Here is a 15,632-nt window from a genome sequence, read left to right on the forward strand (position 1 = left end):
AGGGTCATGGTTTCACTGGTTATATCAGATAATTGGCCTAGCATTATTTGTTAGTATTTCTATTTTACCTCCCGATTTGCTGTACGGTACCTGAGATCTTAAAAACCAGACAGTGCCCAGTTACCATTTATTGAACATTTTTGATCAAAAGATTCTATAACAAGATCATGATCCAAAGGAGGAAACTATAAAAGACTTATAATTCTCTTGAAATCCAGATTTCTGGCTTTCATGAAGGTTGGGGCAGCCCACACGGGCCACCACGTTTGGGTGTCCTTTTGAACCTCGAGCTTTGAGGAAAAACTGGTTCCTGAAGCCACTTTGAGGCAAGCAATTGTTCAGATAAACTAGCAAGACTATTTTGCTCTGGGCATTGTAGGTTTTTTTTATTTTTTATTTTTTTAAGAATTCAGTCTGTTTTGAGAAACTGACTTTCAAGATCAGTAAATAGAGTTCTGCTTAGGGTAAATCAGTAATCGGTTTAATCAGTCTTCTAGACAATGTTGCATGAAATACCTGTATAATGTTTATAATCAAACTCTCACTCTCTTGCTATGCAGAAGATTACATATCTTCAAGAAACCAGTTTCTCAGAGGAGATGGACCTCGTGGCTCAGACTCCATTTTGTCTTAGATTCTACTTCTGCTTCTGAAAAAGTAACCCATGACTGTTAATAGGGAAACTAAGGAGGAGCAGCTTTTCCTTAGGGAAAACACTTAGTATGTTTTGGACGGATTAACTAGAGACCTCCAACAGGAGACGTCCATCCTGTATTATCTTGCTAATCATGAATTCTCTAATGAAAACTTGGTTGTCACACGTAAGTTTTCTATATTTTCTGTTTTCTCTATACAAACTGTGTGTTCCTTCTAGACATGTTTTTATGTGATATATCCACCTATACTAGTTTAGATGATCACTTTTCACTGATAGTGAATTTACATGGACAATTTCTTGTTTAAATTCCTGATGAATACGTGGACAGTACACTCTGGGAACTTTAGTATTATCTTTAGATATTCATAGTAAATATTAGATAGTATATTTGAATTGAAGAAATCTTTAAGAAATTTATCAATCACTATGGGACAAATGGAAACCCTGGTGGCGTAGTGGTTAAGTGCTACTACTGCTAACCAAGAGGTTGGCAGTTCAAATCTGCCAGGAGCTCCTTGGAAACTCTATGCGGCAGTTCTACTCTAACCTATGGGGTCACTATGAGTCGGAATCGACTCTACAGCAGTGGGTTTGGTTTTTTGGGTTATGGGACAAATAACAGACGAAGTTGCAGTGGGATGAAAACACAACATTGATCCCTGACCTCATTAATCCAAGGTGACATGAGGTAACAAAATAGCCTTAAATTTTTATTCATTGGTTCAAGAAAAGCGTAGTCTGTGCTGTAACAGATACTCATGTTAAATAACACAAGAGAAGTAGAACACACAGACAGAATTGGACAACAAGCTACTTGGTTATGAACTGTAACACCCTTACAAACACCACATTTATTGGGTTGGTTACCATCAAGAATAAGTACCTGAGCTAGATCACTACTGCAAGGGATAGTCCTGATAGTATTCGACATAATAAAATTTATCCTGTATTGTCTTACACACTTAAAAGGCAAAAGAAAAGCCTCGGGCTAAAATGTTGAAGTGCATTGAGTCTGCAATTCATGAGAACTTTGCTCTTATTTAAGCCCCTGGTGAAGAACCAGATGGTAACTGGTGGAAAGTCAGCACATGAGTTTAAAGAGCCTGAAATGGCCACCATCTAGGAGCTCAATTAAGTCCAGGTATTGATTTATCTCCAATGTCTGATCAAAAAGAGAAAATGATTTAAGAAATAATATTGGAGTCACTATTCCCTATCCTTAAACATTGAGAATGTGACCCAGCTAAAGCTGGGCTTCCAAGGGCTCACAAGGACTCGCAAAGACACATCAACTGATTATTCCCTCCGACCCCCACCCCCACCCCCAAAAAGAGCAGAAACTGGCAGAATCAACTTTGTCAGAACTTTGGAATCTGGACAAAGGCGTTATAGCAACTAAGCAAATGTTGAATCAAGGAAAAGGTGACTTTAAAACAGTAAGAAAGCTTTTCTACCTGCAGTGTCCCGCCCTCTCCCTGGCTAAGCAGTTGCCTTAAAGCTGTGGTGGCCTGCATTCCTAGGGAGGGACTCTGGTCTCTGGGTCCTGAGGAAGCAGAGCAGACTTTATTCATAAATTATTGTGTATGTCTGTTTTAACCTGTCTGGAGGCTACCTGAAGGACTGAAACAAGGCACTCGTCTCTGTTTAGCCTATCTCAGAACTCACACAGGGCAGAAAAGTGGCAAGTAATGCCTGAAAATTCTAACTGTATGCAGCTGCCTGGGATTAAGAGTACAATAGAGGCATACAATAGGATCCCAAAGTCTGGCAGGGGAAGCCAGGGAGAGTTTCTTTGGGAATTAGGGCATTCAAAAGCACCAAGTATATGGAGAAATTTAATCAGAAAATACTTGAGAAAACCCTATTCTCTGACCTCAGCCTGATTCCTAGGCTTAGTACAAGCCTGGCTAAGTGTTGAGGGAGTGTCTCAGCACAGAGCAAATTAGCAAAGGCTGGGAGAGTGTCTTAGTTTGCTAGGGCTGCCATAGTAAAATACCACAAAGTAAGTGGCTTTAAAAAACAGAAATTTATCTTCTCATAGTTCTGGAAGCTAAAAGTCCAAATCAGGGTCTTGGCCATGTCAATAATTCCTTCTGTAAGCCTCTCTCCTAGTTTCTGGTGGCTGCTACAATCCCTGGCATTCTTTTCCTGCTTGTAAATATGCCTTACTTTGTCATCAAGGGAAATCCTAGTGGTGTAGTGGTTCAATGCTGTAGCTGCTAATCAACAGGTCAGCTGTCCGAACCCAGCAGGTGCTCCTTGGAAACTCTATGGGGCAGTTCTACTCTGTCCTGTAGGGTTGCTATGAGTAGGAATTGACTCAATGGCAGCGGGTTTGATTTTTTTGTTTGTTTTTGTCATCACATGACATCTCCCCCTGTGTTTGTCTCTCTGTATCTGTACTCCCCTTTATAAGACACAACTCAGAAAGGATTAGGTTAAGAATCTGCTCTACTCTTATATGACCTCATTAACAAGACAAAGAAAACCCTTCTTTCTAAACACGATCAAATATACAGGTATAAGGGTTAGGACTTCAACATATTTTTAGGGACACAGTTCAATCTGTAACAATCCATAACAGAGATTGAACTGTCCCTTTCTTTTCTTCCATTCTTCCTTCTGTCCATCCGTCCTTCCTTCCTTCCTTTCTCCCCATGGCATTCAAGAAAATCTCTGTCAAAACACTAGCTGAACAAAAATTAGGGAAAATAGACTTTGGTGCCCACACCAAACCAGGAAGGCAGTCTTGGCAAAAAGGGTAGTCATTAAACAAATGGAGTACTACATTTTTTAACAATAAAAAACAAACAGCAACCAGCAAACCTTGGGGAAGGGTGGAATCTCATTGCCAGAGTCACCGCATTACAATATTCACATATCTAGTTTTCGACAAAAAACACAAGGCATACAAAGAAACAGAAAAGGATGGCCCATTCAAAAGAACAAAAAAAAGTGACAGAAACCATCCTTGTGGAATGGTCTTACTGGACAAAGACTTTAAAACAATAGTATTAAATATGCCCAAAGGGATCAAGAAAAACTCAAAGAGCTAAAAGAAATCAGGAAAATGATGCATGAACAAAGGAAGAATATTGATAGAGAGAAATTATAAAAAGGAACCAAACAGAAATACTGCAGATGAAAAATATAATAACTGAAATGAAAACATTCCCTGGAGGGGTACAGCAGCAGATTTTAACAGGCAGACAAAAGAATCAGCAAAATTGAAGACAGGGCAATTGAAATTTTTGAGCCTGAGGAGAAAAAAGAATGAAAGACAGTGAACATAGCCTAAGGAACTTGAGGGGTAACATCAAGTGGACCAACATACACATAATGGAAAACCCAGAATTAGAAAAAAGGGGCAGAAATAATACCTGAAAAAATAATGGCTGAAAATTTCTCAAATTTGCAGAAAGATATGAATCTACACATTCAAGAAATCCAACAACTCCAAGTAAGATAAACCCAAAGAGATTCACATTGAGACACATCATAATAAAACTCTAAAAAGACAAAAGTAAAGAGAATTTTGAAAGTAGCAAGAAGGAAATGAGTTGTTACACACAAGGGATCCCCAATAAGATTAAGCACTGATATCACACTAGAAACTGTGGAGGCCAGATGTCAGTGGATGATATGTTTGAAATGCTAAAAGAAAGGAACTGTCAACCAAGAAATCAATATCTAGCAAAACTGTAGTTATGGATGAATTGTGTCCCCCAAAAATGTGTGTCAACTTGCCTAGGCCATGCTTCTCAGTATTGTGTGGCTGTCCACCATTTGTCATCTGACGTGATTTTCCTATGTGTTATAAATCCTGTCTCTATGATGTTAATCAGGCAGGAATAGAGGCAGTTATATTAATGAGGCAGGACTCAATCTAAAAGATTAAGTTGTATCTTGGATCAATTTCTTTTGAGAAATAAAAGAGAGAAGCAAGGGGGACTTTCTATCACTAAGAATGAAGAACCAGGAGGGGAGCCCATCCTTTGGACTGGGTTCCCTGTACTCAGAAGCTTCTCAACAGAGGAAGATTGATGACAAGGGCCCTCCCCAGAGCTGACAGAGACAGAGAGCCTTCCCCTGGAGCTTGCACCCTGAATTCAGAATTCTAGCCTGCTAGACTGTGAGAGAATGAATTTCTCTTTGTTAAAGCCATCCACTTGTGGTATTTCTGTTATAGCAGCATTAGACAACTGTTGTCATGGATTGAATTGTGTCCCCCAAAAATATCTGTCGACTCGGTTAGGCCATGATTCCCAGTATTATGTGATTGCCCACCATTTTGTCCTCTGATGTGATTTCCCTATGAGTTGTAAATCCTATAACTATGATGTAATGAGATGGATTAGTGGCAGTTGTATCAATGAGATCTGCAAGATTTAATAGTGTTTTAAGCCAATCTCTTTTGAGATATAAAGGAAAGAAGTAAGCAGAGAGACGGGGGATCTCATACCACCAAGAAAGCAGTGCTGGGAGGAGAGCCTTTCCTATGGACCTGGGGTTCCTGTGCAGAGCAGCTCTTAGTCCAGGGGAAGATTGATGAGGACTTTTCTCCAGAGCCGACACCCTGAACTTGGACTTCTAGCCTACTAAGAAAAACTAGGCTGTGGGAAAATAAATTTCTCTTTGTTAAAGCCATCCACTTGTGGTATTTCTGCTATAGCAGCACTAGATAGCTAAGACAATAACTAAGACAACTGTCCTTCAAAAATTAAGGCAACATTATAAGACATTTCCAAATAAAAGCTGAGGGATTTCGTCACCACTAGACCTTCCCTACAAGAAATGTAAAGGAAGTCCTTCAGGTTGAAACAAAAGGACACTAGACAGTAACTAGAAGCCATATGAAGAAATGAAGAATTCTGGTAAAAGTAATTTCATGGACAAATACAACAGCCAATTTTATTGTATTTTTTGTTTGTAACTCTACTTGTTACACAAATTAAAAGACAAATGCATAAACAATAATTGTAAACTTATGTTACTGGGCACACAATGTATAAAGATGTAATTTGTGACAACAGCAGATAAAGTGAGGGGGAGGTGACAGAGCTGCATAGGAACAGAGTTTTTGTATACTATTGAAGGTAAGTTGGAATCAAGACATACTAGATTGCTGTAAACTTGAGATGTTAAACGTAATCTCCACAGTAACCAAAAAGAAAATATCTTTAAAATATACACAAAAGGAAAAGAGAATCAAAATGGTTCACTACAACAACTGAACAAAACACGAAAGTAGGTAGTACTGAAAGAAACAAGGTACCAAGAAAAATTTTAAAAGTATACAATACAGAAAACAAATAGCAAAATGGCAGAAGTCCTGCCTTATCAGTAATTACACCCACCCCTCACTTAGCAACATGGTTTGGTTCCAAAAACTAGGTCACTATGTGAAAATCAGCATTATGCAAAAATGGAGGATGACCACATCAGGTCATAAAAATGGAGGGTGATTACACCATTACATAACTACCAAATTACAACATTACATAACTGCCAAACCACTGAGAACCATGGCTCAGCCAAGTTGACACATAACCTTAAACATAGCCAACGTTACTCTTGCCTCACACCTTGGCATTTGTTACTGCCAGACATACATCATTAATGCACAAAACCGATAGTAGATGTTTTGTTGTCATAAATGTGAAATGTTAGATAAAAGAGAGTAGGTGTATTTTAAATGTAAATGGATTAAACTCTCCAACCAAAGGCAAAGATTGGCAGAATGGATTAAAGACAAATTATCCAATTATGTCTTGTCTATAAGAGAAGCACTTTAGATCCAAAGACACATGTATGTTGAAAGTGAAAGGATGGAAAAAAAGCTATTCCATGCCAATAGTAACCAAAAGAGAGCAGGGCTGGCTATATATTACCATCAAACAAAATAGACTTTGGGTTAAAAACTGTTGCAAGAGGCAAAGAAGAAAATTATATAACGATAAAAGGGTCAATTCATCAAGAAGACACACCAATCATAAATATACATATGCACCTAACAACAGATCTCAAATATATATGAAGAAAACATTGACAGAGTTGAAGGGAGAAATACACAGTTCTACAATAATAATTGAACCAGCAGTCAAGAAATCAAAAGACGCATTGCATTGGGTAAATCTGCTGCAAAGGACCTCTTCAAAGTGTTGAAGAGCAAAGATGTCACCCTGAAGACTAAGGTGCGCCTGACCCAAGCCATGGTATTTTCAATTGCATCATATGCATGTGAAAGCTGGACAATGAATAAGGAAGACCGAAGAAGAATTGATGCCTTTGAATTGTGGTGTTGGTGAAGAATGTTGAATATACCACGGACTGCCAAAAGAACGAACAAATCCGTCTCGGAGGAAGTGTGGCCAGAATGCTTCTTAGAGGCAAGGATGGCGAGACTGCGTCTCACATACTTGGGACATGTTGTCAGGAGGTATCAGTCCCTGGAGAAGGACATCATGCTTGGCAGAGTACAGGGTCAATGGAAAAGAGGAAGACCCTCAACGAGGTGGATTGACACAGTGGCTGCAACAACGAGCTCAAGCATAATGATTGTAAGGATGGTGCAGGACCAGGCAGTGTTTCGTTCCGTTGTGCATAGGGTTGCTATGAGTCGGAACCGACTCAAAGGCACCTAACAACAACAATAATAATTGGAGACTTCGATGCACCACTTCTCATGGTGGATACAATACCTAGAGATCAATAAGGAAATGGAGGACTTGAACATTCTAAACCAATTAGACCCAACAAACATATATAGGACACTCCACCCAACAACAGCAGAATACACATTCTTCTCTAGTGCACATTGATCATTCCCCAGGATATATATGAAATATATACTTAATATTATTTTAATTTATATATCAAATAATTTCCCACTTCTGTATTTCTTACATGTACAATTCGATGTCATTAATTACATCCATCATGTTGTACAATCATCAACACTACCCATTTCCAAATTTTTTCATCACCTTTAAAAGAAACTCAGGGTCCCTTAAACAATAATTCCATCTTTCCTTCTTATTTCTGCCCCTGGTGTCTTAGGCTGGGTTCTCTAGAGAAGCAAAACCAGTAAAGTGTATAAATACATACATAGAGAGAGATTTATATCAAGGAAACGGCTCACGTGGTTGTAAAGACTGGAACATCCCAAGCCTGTGGATCGGTATAGAGGCGTCTCCCGATTCACATAGCTGCAGGGGCTAGCACACCCAAGACTGGCAGGTTGGAGAGCAGGGCTCTTGCTCACAGGTTGTGAAAATCTACGAATCCCAAGTTTGTCAAGTTCAAGGAACTGGAGGTCATACAAACAGGAGCCAGCCGCAGGATCCATAATGAGCCAAAAAGCCAGAATGTCTGCTTATATTTCTCTTTTTTGAATTATATATAGTCACATAATTGAACCTAACTCATCAGGTGATGTTACAGAGTGGACAATACGTGACAGCATATGCCTACTAAATTAACGTGTATAATGTAAGATGTGAAAATATTTTGTTAAATTTCCTGAACAGAAACAAAAATACAAGGAGAAATTAATGACCCAATAAAGAAATGTCCCTCTGCTGATGTTCTTGTCAAAATAAGGTGCCCACCAGACTGAAGATTAAATTATGAAAACACTCCTTTCTGGTTTTAAAAAAATCTGCTCTTTCCAACCCGTCTTAGTTGCTCAGAATTTGTTGCCTTTATTTCTGATTTACTTTTGCCAACACTCCCAAAGATGGATTTAAGGATCCTCCTGGGCATCACATTTCTGAAGTTCCCAAAGGTCAAGTATACCCGTGAGAATATCCATGCAACAGGGTCATAGCCACAAAATTCAGAACCAATGAGATCTGAGACTACAAACAAAAGTGCCATGCTTACATTTTTATTGCTACCAATCTTCCTGGGTTAAAAAAGTTAAACACCAAAACAGAAGAGAAGTCTTGAATTCAAGTTTGCTAAAATACTAGATAGTTCTTTCAATTTATTCGTCTCTCGAGGACTTTGTCTATGAAGAGATCAATTGTCTCTTCAACAACTCTTTGTCTATGAAGAGATCAGTTGAGGGTAAAGTTAAAGAATTATATTTAAAAGACTGGTAATTTTCAGTGTTGGTTTTAAGCATGGGAAAAGATGAAGCCTCATAACACTTTGGGCGTGTAATTGGTACTTACATATTGGAGAGCGGTACATACTGGTATTGTAAATCCACACTATATTTTACCCAGCAGTTCCCACTTTCTGGAATCTATCCTAGTTATATAGTTTCAATTTTAGCCTGGACATTAACCCTGTTTCTCCCCCAGAGTCTTGGGAAAAGTGATCCACAGCATCTGGGAGATGGCGAACACAAGAAGCAGTCAGGAATAAGGCGGAATATCCTACTACCCCCCAAAAAGCCAAACCCACCGCCATGGAGTCCATTCCAACTCAAAGAGACCCCATAGCGTTTCCAAGGCTGTGAATATCCTACTAACGAAGCCACGGGCGCCAAATCATTACCACTAGACCAAACCAGAACCAAACCAAACCCACTGCCGTCAAGTCGATGCCTACTCATAGGGACACTATAGGACAGAGTAAAACTGCCCCATAGAGTTTCCAAGGAGCGCCTGGCGGATTTGAACTGCTCCCTCTTGCTTTGCAGCCCTAGCACTTAACCACTACGCCACCAGAGTTTCCACCACTAGACCGTCCGGGAACTGAACCGCAGCTGTCTTTCTCACATCTGCGGGCGACTGCACGGATTTCACTGAGTTCCAGGAAAGCCCTTGTAGATGCCGCCGGGCGGTCTAGGTATCTTCCCGGAAAGCCAAAGACCGTTTCCTCTTTGCTTCCTCCAAAAGGTGAGCCCGCACGCGAGGCACCTTGCGCTCCGCTCTGGGGCGCGCCTGCCAGGCCCACAAGTCCTGGAGCTGGCTCTTCCCCGCCGCACCTCAGACCTCATAGAGATGCGCCTTTGCGCGGCGGCAGCATATGGAGAGGTGGTGGCCAGGTCCAGAGCAGGGGACCAGCTCTCCCGGATGAGGTGGAAGGGAAGGCGCCCAGGGTGAAAATGGGACGGAGTATGAACTCCCGGGATCTTCAACATCCAGAAGGACTCAGAAGGATGCAGAAATGGGGAGAGCCTGGATGGAAATCTCTTTCAAGCAGAGCCCCGGAACCCTGAATTGAACTCCAGATCCTCCCTCTAAAACCGGCTGCATCTGAGTTTCCCCACCTTCATCCCCACCCATCCTTCCATACGCTCAGGCCAAAACACTTGAAGCCGGTCTTTCTCTCACACACCACATCAAATTAGTCAGAAAATCATGTTTCTACTTTGGTTTGATCTGCACAATCTTTTTCCTGCTCTCTGAATTTGAGCACTGGCTCCCCTGATAAAGGCGGGGAGATGAACTTAACTGTGCGGATGGGCCGTGTTGCGCCTTATCTTTGGTTCTGCCCCTTAAAACCAGCCTCTGCAGGGCCTGTCCTCAAACACCAGTGGCAGGGCTGGGTCTCCTCAGCGCGGATCCTCTCTCTGTCAGGAAACCCACACCTTTCCAGTTTAGCCTCCAGAAGACTTCAGGCAGCGCTTTATTCCGTTTCTTCGAACCCCGCGAGGCCCAAGTGCCTCCCACCTCCGCACAGCCCCTGCCCTCCCTGCTCCTCTCGTTCTCACCGGCCGGTACTAACGTCCCGAGTCAGTCAGAGCTCCGGAGACCCCCACAGGGAGGGACCGCTTGCCCCCTTTTAGGTTCAGTCCACAACGAATCGAAAACGGTCCTGAAAAGGGTCCTGAAAAGGCAGAAAAGGAGAGGTGGAAATAGATCACAGGAAAGGGTACCATGAAGATAAAGTCGGCCTCCTCCGGAACCTTGTCCTCCCGTCGTTGCTGAAGGTGAGTTGCATTCCCCTCTCCAGCTGCAGACAAAGGAGACAACCACGGCCTGGCTGTCAGAGAGTATGCAACCCCGCGTGCTCCCAGTGGGGTAGCGAGGGAACTGGTAGCACGTTTCTCCCAGGCTTTCTATGGATTCCAAGGGTGCAATTGATAACTTTTTTTTTTTTTAACTATCCTTACTTGAAGAAAGAATAATTTAAAATTTTTAGCAAAGGAAATGATTTCTGACAAGTTTTGACCTGATGACTTTCAGGTGTTGAGGGAAACACTAAAACCATTACACTAGGAAATCAACTAATATCGAGAATCTCACACACGGGAACTGCACATCAGCCAGGTAGGTTTCACCTCCAGGTTGGGCCCATTTTACTTTAAATGCACTGTTGGTGGAACTTAAGTCTAAGAGGTTCACGAATAAATATTTTAATAGTTTTTCTCTTAAGTACACGTTCCAAAAGTTATAGAACAAGCACATGAAGCCCACTTTTTACCATTTTTACAAAAATGGGAAAGATGGTATACAAGTAAATGGCAACTTCTCATAAAGGGAACTTTAATATTGTTTCCTTTATGGTTTTTCTTCCCTTTTGTTTTTGTTGTTAGGTCCCTCCTTAGGTTTTCTAAGAGTTTATGATCTATTTTGGATCACAAACTATGCTGTAGTTGTTAGGCGCTCTAAATTTCGACTCATAGTGACCCCACGTGACAGTGTAGAACTGCTCCATAGGATTTTCTAGGCTGTAATCTTTACTGGGGCAGATAGCCAGGTCTTCCCCCCTCCCCCGGTGGAGAGGAGTGGCTGTGTGTTCAATCGCCAACTTTCCAGTTAGCAGCTAAGAGCTTAACCATTTTGCCGCCAAGACTCCTTTTTTCTTCCCTGAACATGGCCATTTAACTTCTCTTCATACAAAATCTGACATCTATGGCCAGACCCTAAAATCAGTTTTCAGGTTCCGTTGCTTCTCTACACTTTTGCTCAGCATCTTCCCTATCTTGTTTTATATGTAGAAACAGTCAATTCTTCCTCAGCCTCCATTTTACTATCCTATTGTCAACAATCAGCCTAGTATAGTATATTAGGGCCCCTCTCTGGGACTCTATCTTCCCACAAATAAGCAGAAAATTGCAAATCACATATTGTATTTTTTAAATAATTTTTATTGTGCTCTAAGTGAAAGTTTACAGATCAAGTCAGTCTGTCACATATAAGCTTATATACACCTTACTCCATACTCCCACTTACTCTCCCCCTAATGAGTCAGCCCACTCCCTCCTTCCAGTCCCTCCTTTCGTGACAATTTTGCCAGTTTCTAACTCTCTCTACCCTCCCATCTCCCCTCCAGACAGGAGATGCCAACACAGCATCAAGTGTCCACCTGATACAAGTAGCTCACTCTTCATCAGCATCTCTCTCCAACCCATTGTCCAGTCCCTTCCAAGTCTGATGAGTTGTCTTCGGGAATGGTTCCTGTCCTGGGCCAACAGAAGGTTTGGGGACCATGACCGCTGGGATTCCTCTAGTCTCAGTCAGACCATTAAGCCTGGTCTCTTTATGAGAATTTGGGGTCTGCATCCCACTGTTCTCCTGCTCCCTCAGGGGTTCTCTGTTGTGCTCCCTGTCAGGGCAGTCAACACATTGTATTTCATGGTCATAAATAATAAAAAAGAATTTTTTTTTTTTTTTGGTGGCCAAAGGCCTGAAGAATGAACTACATTTTCTCTCCAGGAAAAATATGGACTCAAAGTTGAGTTTTGCAGACACTCAATGTACTGGGCTGAATAATATATCTCCAAAATTCATATCCACGTGGGATCTCTGATAGTGCTCTTATTTGGAAATAGTGGCTTTGCAGATATAACTAAGATGAGCTAGATTAGGGTGGGCCCTAAACTCAATATGACTTGTGCCCTTATAAAGGGAAGAGAACACACAGGGACACAGACACCAGAAGGAAAAAGGCTACGTGACAAAGGAGGCAGACATTGGGGTGGTCTAAGCCAAGTGTCTTAGGATGGATTCTTTAAAGGAGCCAAACCAGTGAAGTGTATATATAAATATACATAGATTTATTTCAAGGAAATGGCTCATGAAGTTGTGGAGGCTGGCAGTGTCAAATCAGTGGGTCAGGTGTCAGTCAGGCTGGAGGCTTCTGCTGGTTGACAGACTCGGAATTGGCAGGTCAGGCAGAAATTGCTGCATTCTTAACCACTGCGCTACTAGGACTCCCCATTGCAGTTAGGTGTCTTAATTCAGTTAGGGCAGTTCCTACTGTCAAATCTGATTTAAATAAAATAGCAATCACAGTAGTCTTCAAGGATGCTGGCGCTACTTTCACAAATTTGTTCCTCACAGTTTCGATAAAAGGTCTGTCCTCTGGACACTCCATGTGTGAGTCTGTGGGTCTAACCTGATAAATCCACTCTAGCATGGCAATTTCCCTAAGCCTACAGTATACCAAGGCAGGTCTGATACTTCAAATTGATTTAGGGTAGGTTACTACTTAATCCGTGATTCAGTGAGCCAACCAAATAAACTATTAAATCCTTTCCTAACCTCTTGAGCTGAAACATTAAGTGAAGAATCTGTGCTCAGTGGGCCCATATCAACAAACTCAGACTGATCCGACATTATGTTCTTTGCACCATTTATCCCACCCCTTAATAGCCATTCCCACACATATTCCCCAGGTTTCTCTTTGTATATATGAGAAAAATCAAGCAGTTCTTTTGGAGTATAGAATACTTCCTCCTGCATCACGCTTCGTACTTCACCTCTTGAGGCTCGCTGGGATCTAAGTTTACCTGCAGCTCTAGAGACAAAAATGATAGGTGGAATGAGTCCTTGGGACATTCAACAACATTTTATAAGGCATCTGTCTCAGGTGATGCCCCAGATAATACCTCGGACACTGACCCAGGAAATATTTCAGATAATGGCTCTTCAGACACAGCTGGGTTAACCTCATAAGATGGTGGTGGAAGGGATAATGGTTCTACTGGAGAGGGTGACTTAGCAGACAAAGATGGAGTAATTTCTTCAGATGGGAGGAAGAGGGCTGGTTCTTTTGGCAGGAGTGATTCAACGGAATTTAGGGGCTCCGTGTCACCAGCTTCCTGATTATCTGCCCATTTGTCTCCACGACAAGTTTCAGGATCCCATGTTTTCCCAATCACTGCTCTCACTTCAACTTCAGACACCATTCGATGTTGACAATTCAATTGGCATTTTAATTCATCACTCTTACGATAAGACTCTGGGTTTGGTTTTCAGCAATATCAGCTCTGTTACTACAAGAAATAAGACTTTCTTTCAGGACAAAAGTGTCAACTTTCAGGTCTTGTATGTGGTTCTTCAGCTGTGATTCTGAAGCTCATCCCTGTCTTTGACCACTTTGTCTAGTGAAAGTAGGACCAACCAACCAGCTCCCTTAAACTTCTCATTTTGACAAAATTGTAGAAAAGTATCAAATGTGCAATTACCCAGAACCTAGTCTCTCACAGATATTTGGTCCGACGATGTTGATATTTTGCATATTTATACTGCCACCTCATGCCATGGATTAGCGGTACCCTCTTTACTACTGGAGACCACCCAGACTTGAGACTACCCAGACTTGAGAACCAATTCAGAATAGAGAGATTTATTTCAAGGAAATGGCTCACACAATAGTGGAGGTTGGCAAGTCCCAAACCCATGTATTAGACATCAGGCTGGAGGCTTCTTCTGACTCATATGGTTGCAGTGGCTGATGAACCCAAAATTGGCAGGTCAGGTGGAAGGCTGCTAGCTCATATCCCAAGAACTGGAGCACAGAGGATGGCAAGTTGGATGCAGGATCAAGACGGAGCAAGTTTTGCCAGATCCTTCATATATATTAGATGCAGGGATGCCCCTGAGGAAATTCCCCTTTCAGCTGATTGGCTGCACACATCAGATCACAAAACAGAGGATGATTACATAATATCGGCCAAACTACTGAGAATCATGGCCTAACCAAGTTGACATATAACTTTAACCATCACACCAAGGAATACCAAGGATTGCTGGCAACCACCAGAAGCTATGAGGAGGCAAGGAAGGATTCAGAGGGTGCATGGCCCTGTTGACAGCACAATTTTGGGCTTCTTGCCTCTAGAACTGTGAAAGAATAAATTTCTGTTAAGCCACCCAGTTTGTGGTACTTTGCTACCACAGCTGGAGGAAACTAATATATTCAACAATAGGGATAAAACTCAGAAACATTATGTAGAAAGAAAGTACAGACATGACAACATACATACTCCATGATTCCACTTACAGGAATATCTAGAAGAAGCAAGACTAATTTAAGGTGCAAAATATCAGGACAGTGATTTTCAAAAACAGTGCAGAGAATAATGACAATGATGACAATGATTCTACTGATTACAACATTATTGATCAAGTAGCTATTAAGTCCAGGCACATCTGACAACAACATGATGAAGTAGACTGTCCTTATTAGCCCCATTTTGCAGAAGAAAGAATTGAGGCACACAAAGTTTAAGTTACTTGTCCAAGGTCACACAAGGGCAAAACTAGATTTACAACCCAGAGCCTGTGTACAGATTACACTGGGTTTTTCTTCTCAGATTTAGATATTTCTGGTTATCTCAGCTAGGGGTGTGAAGAGGAGAGGGAAGAAGAGAAGGGACAAAACGGGGAGTGAATGAAAGATGGAAGCACAAGGGTCTGTAACTGTCAAGGAGCAGAACAGGGAACTACTGTGAGTGATTTTACATCAAATGTTATAAAGAGGATTTCTGGGTGGCTGGGTTGTTGGTCAGCAAGTCATGAATTCTACAGTGGTTTATTGTGCTGTGATCAGGAGATGAATTTGAGATGAATCATAGATTTTAAAATGAAAACTAACACTAAAACTTCTAGGAAAAATATGGGAAACTATATTCACAGTCCTGGGATAGTCTCAGGGATGCCAAAAAGCCTTAATAATAACAGAAAAATAAAGTAACCTGATTTCTTCAGATTTAAAAATTCCACTCATCATCAAAAATCACCAAAAGAAGGTAAAAAGGCAAGCCGTGGGCTGGTAGAAGATATTTCCA

The sequence above is a fragment of the Loxodonta africana genome, chromosome 3 (assembly GCF_030014295.1).
Source record: "Loxodonta africana isolate mLoxAfr1 chromosome 3, mLoxAfr1.hap2, whole genome shotgun sequence".
Classification (NCBI taxonomy): Eukaryota; Metazoa; Chordata; class Mammalia; order Proboscidea; family Elephantidae; genus Loxodonta; species Loxodonta africana.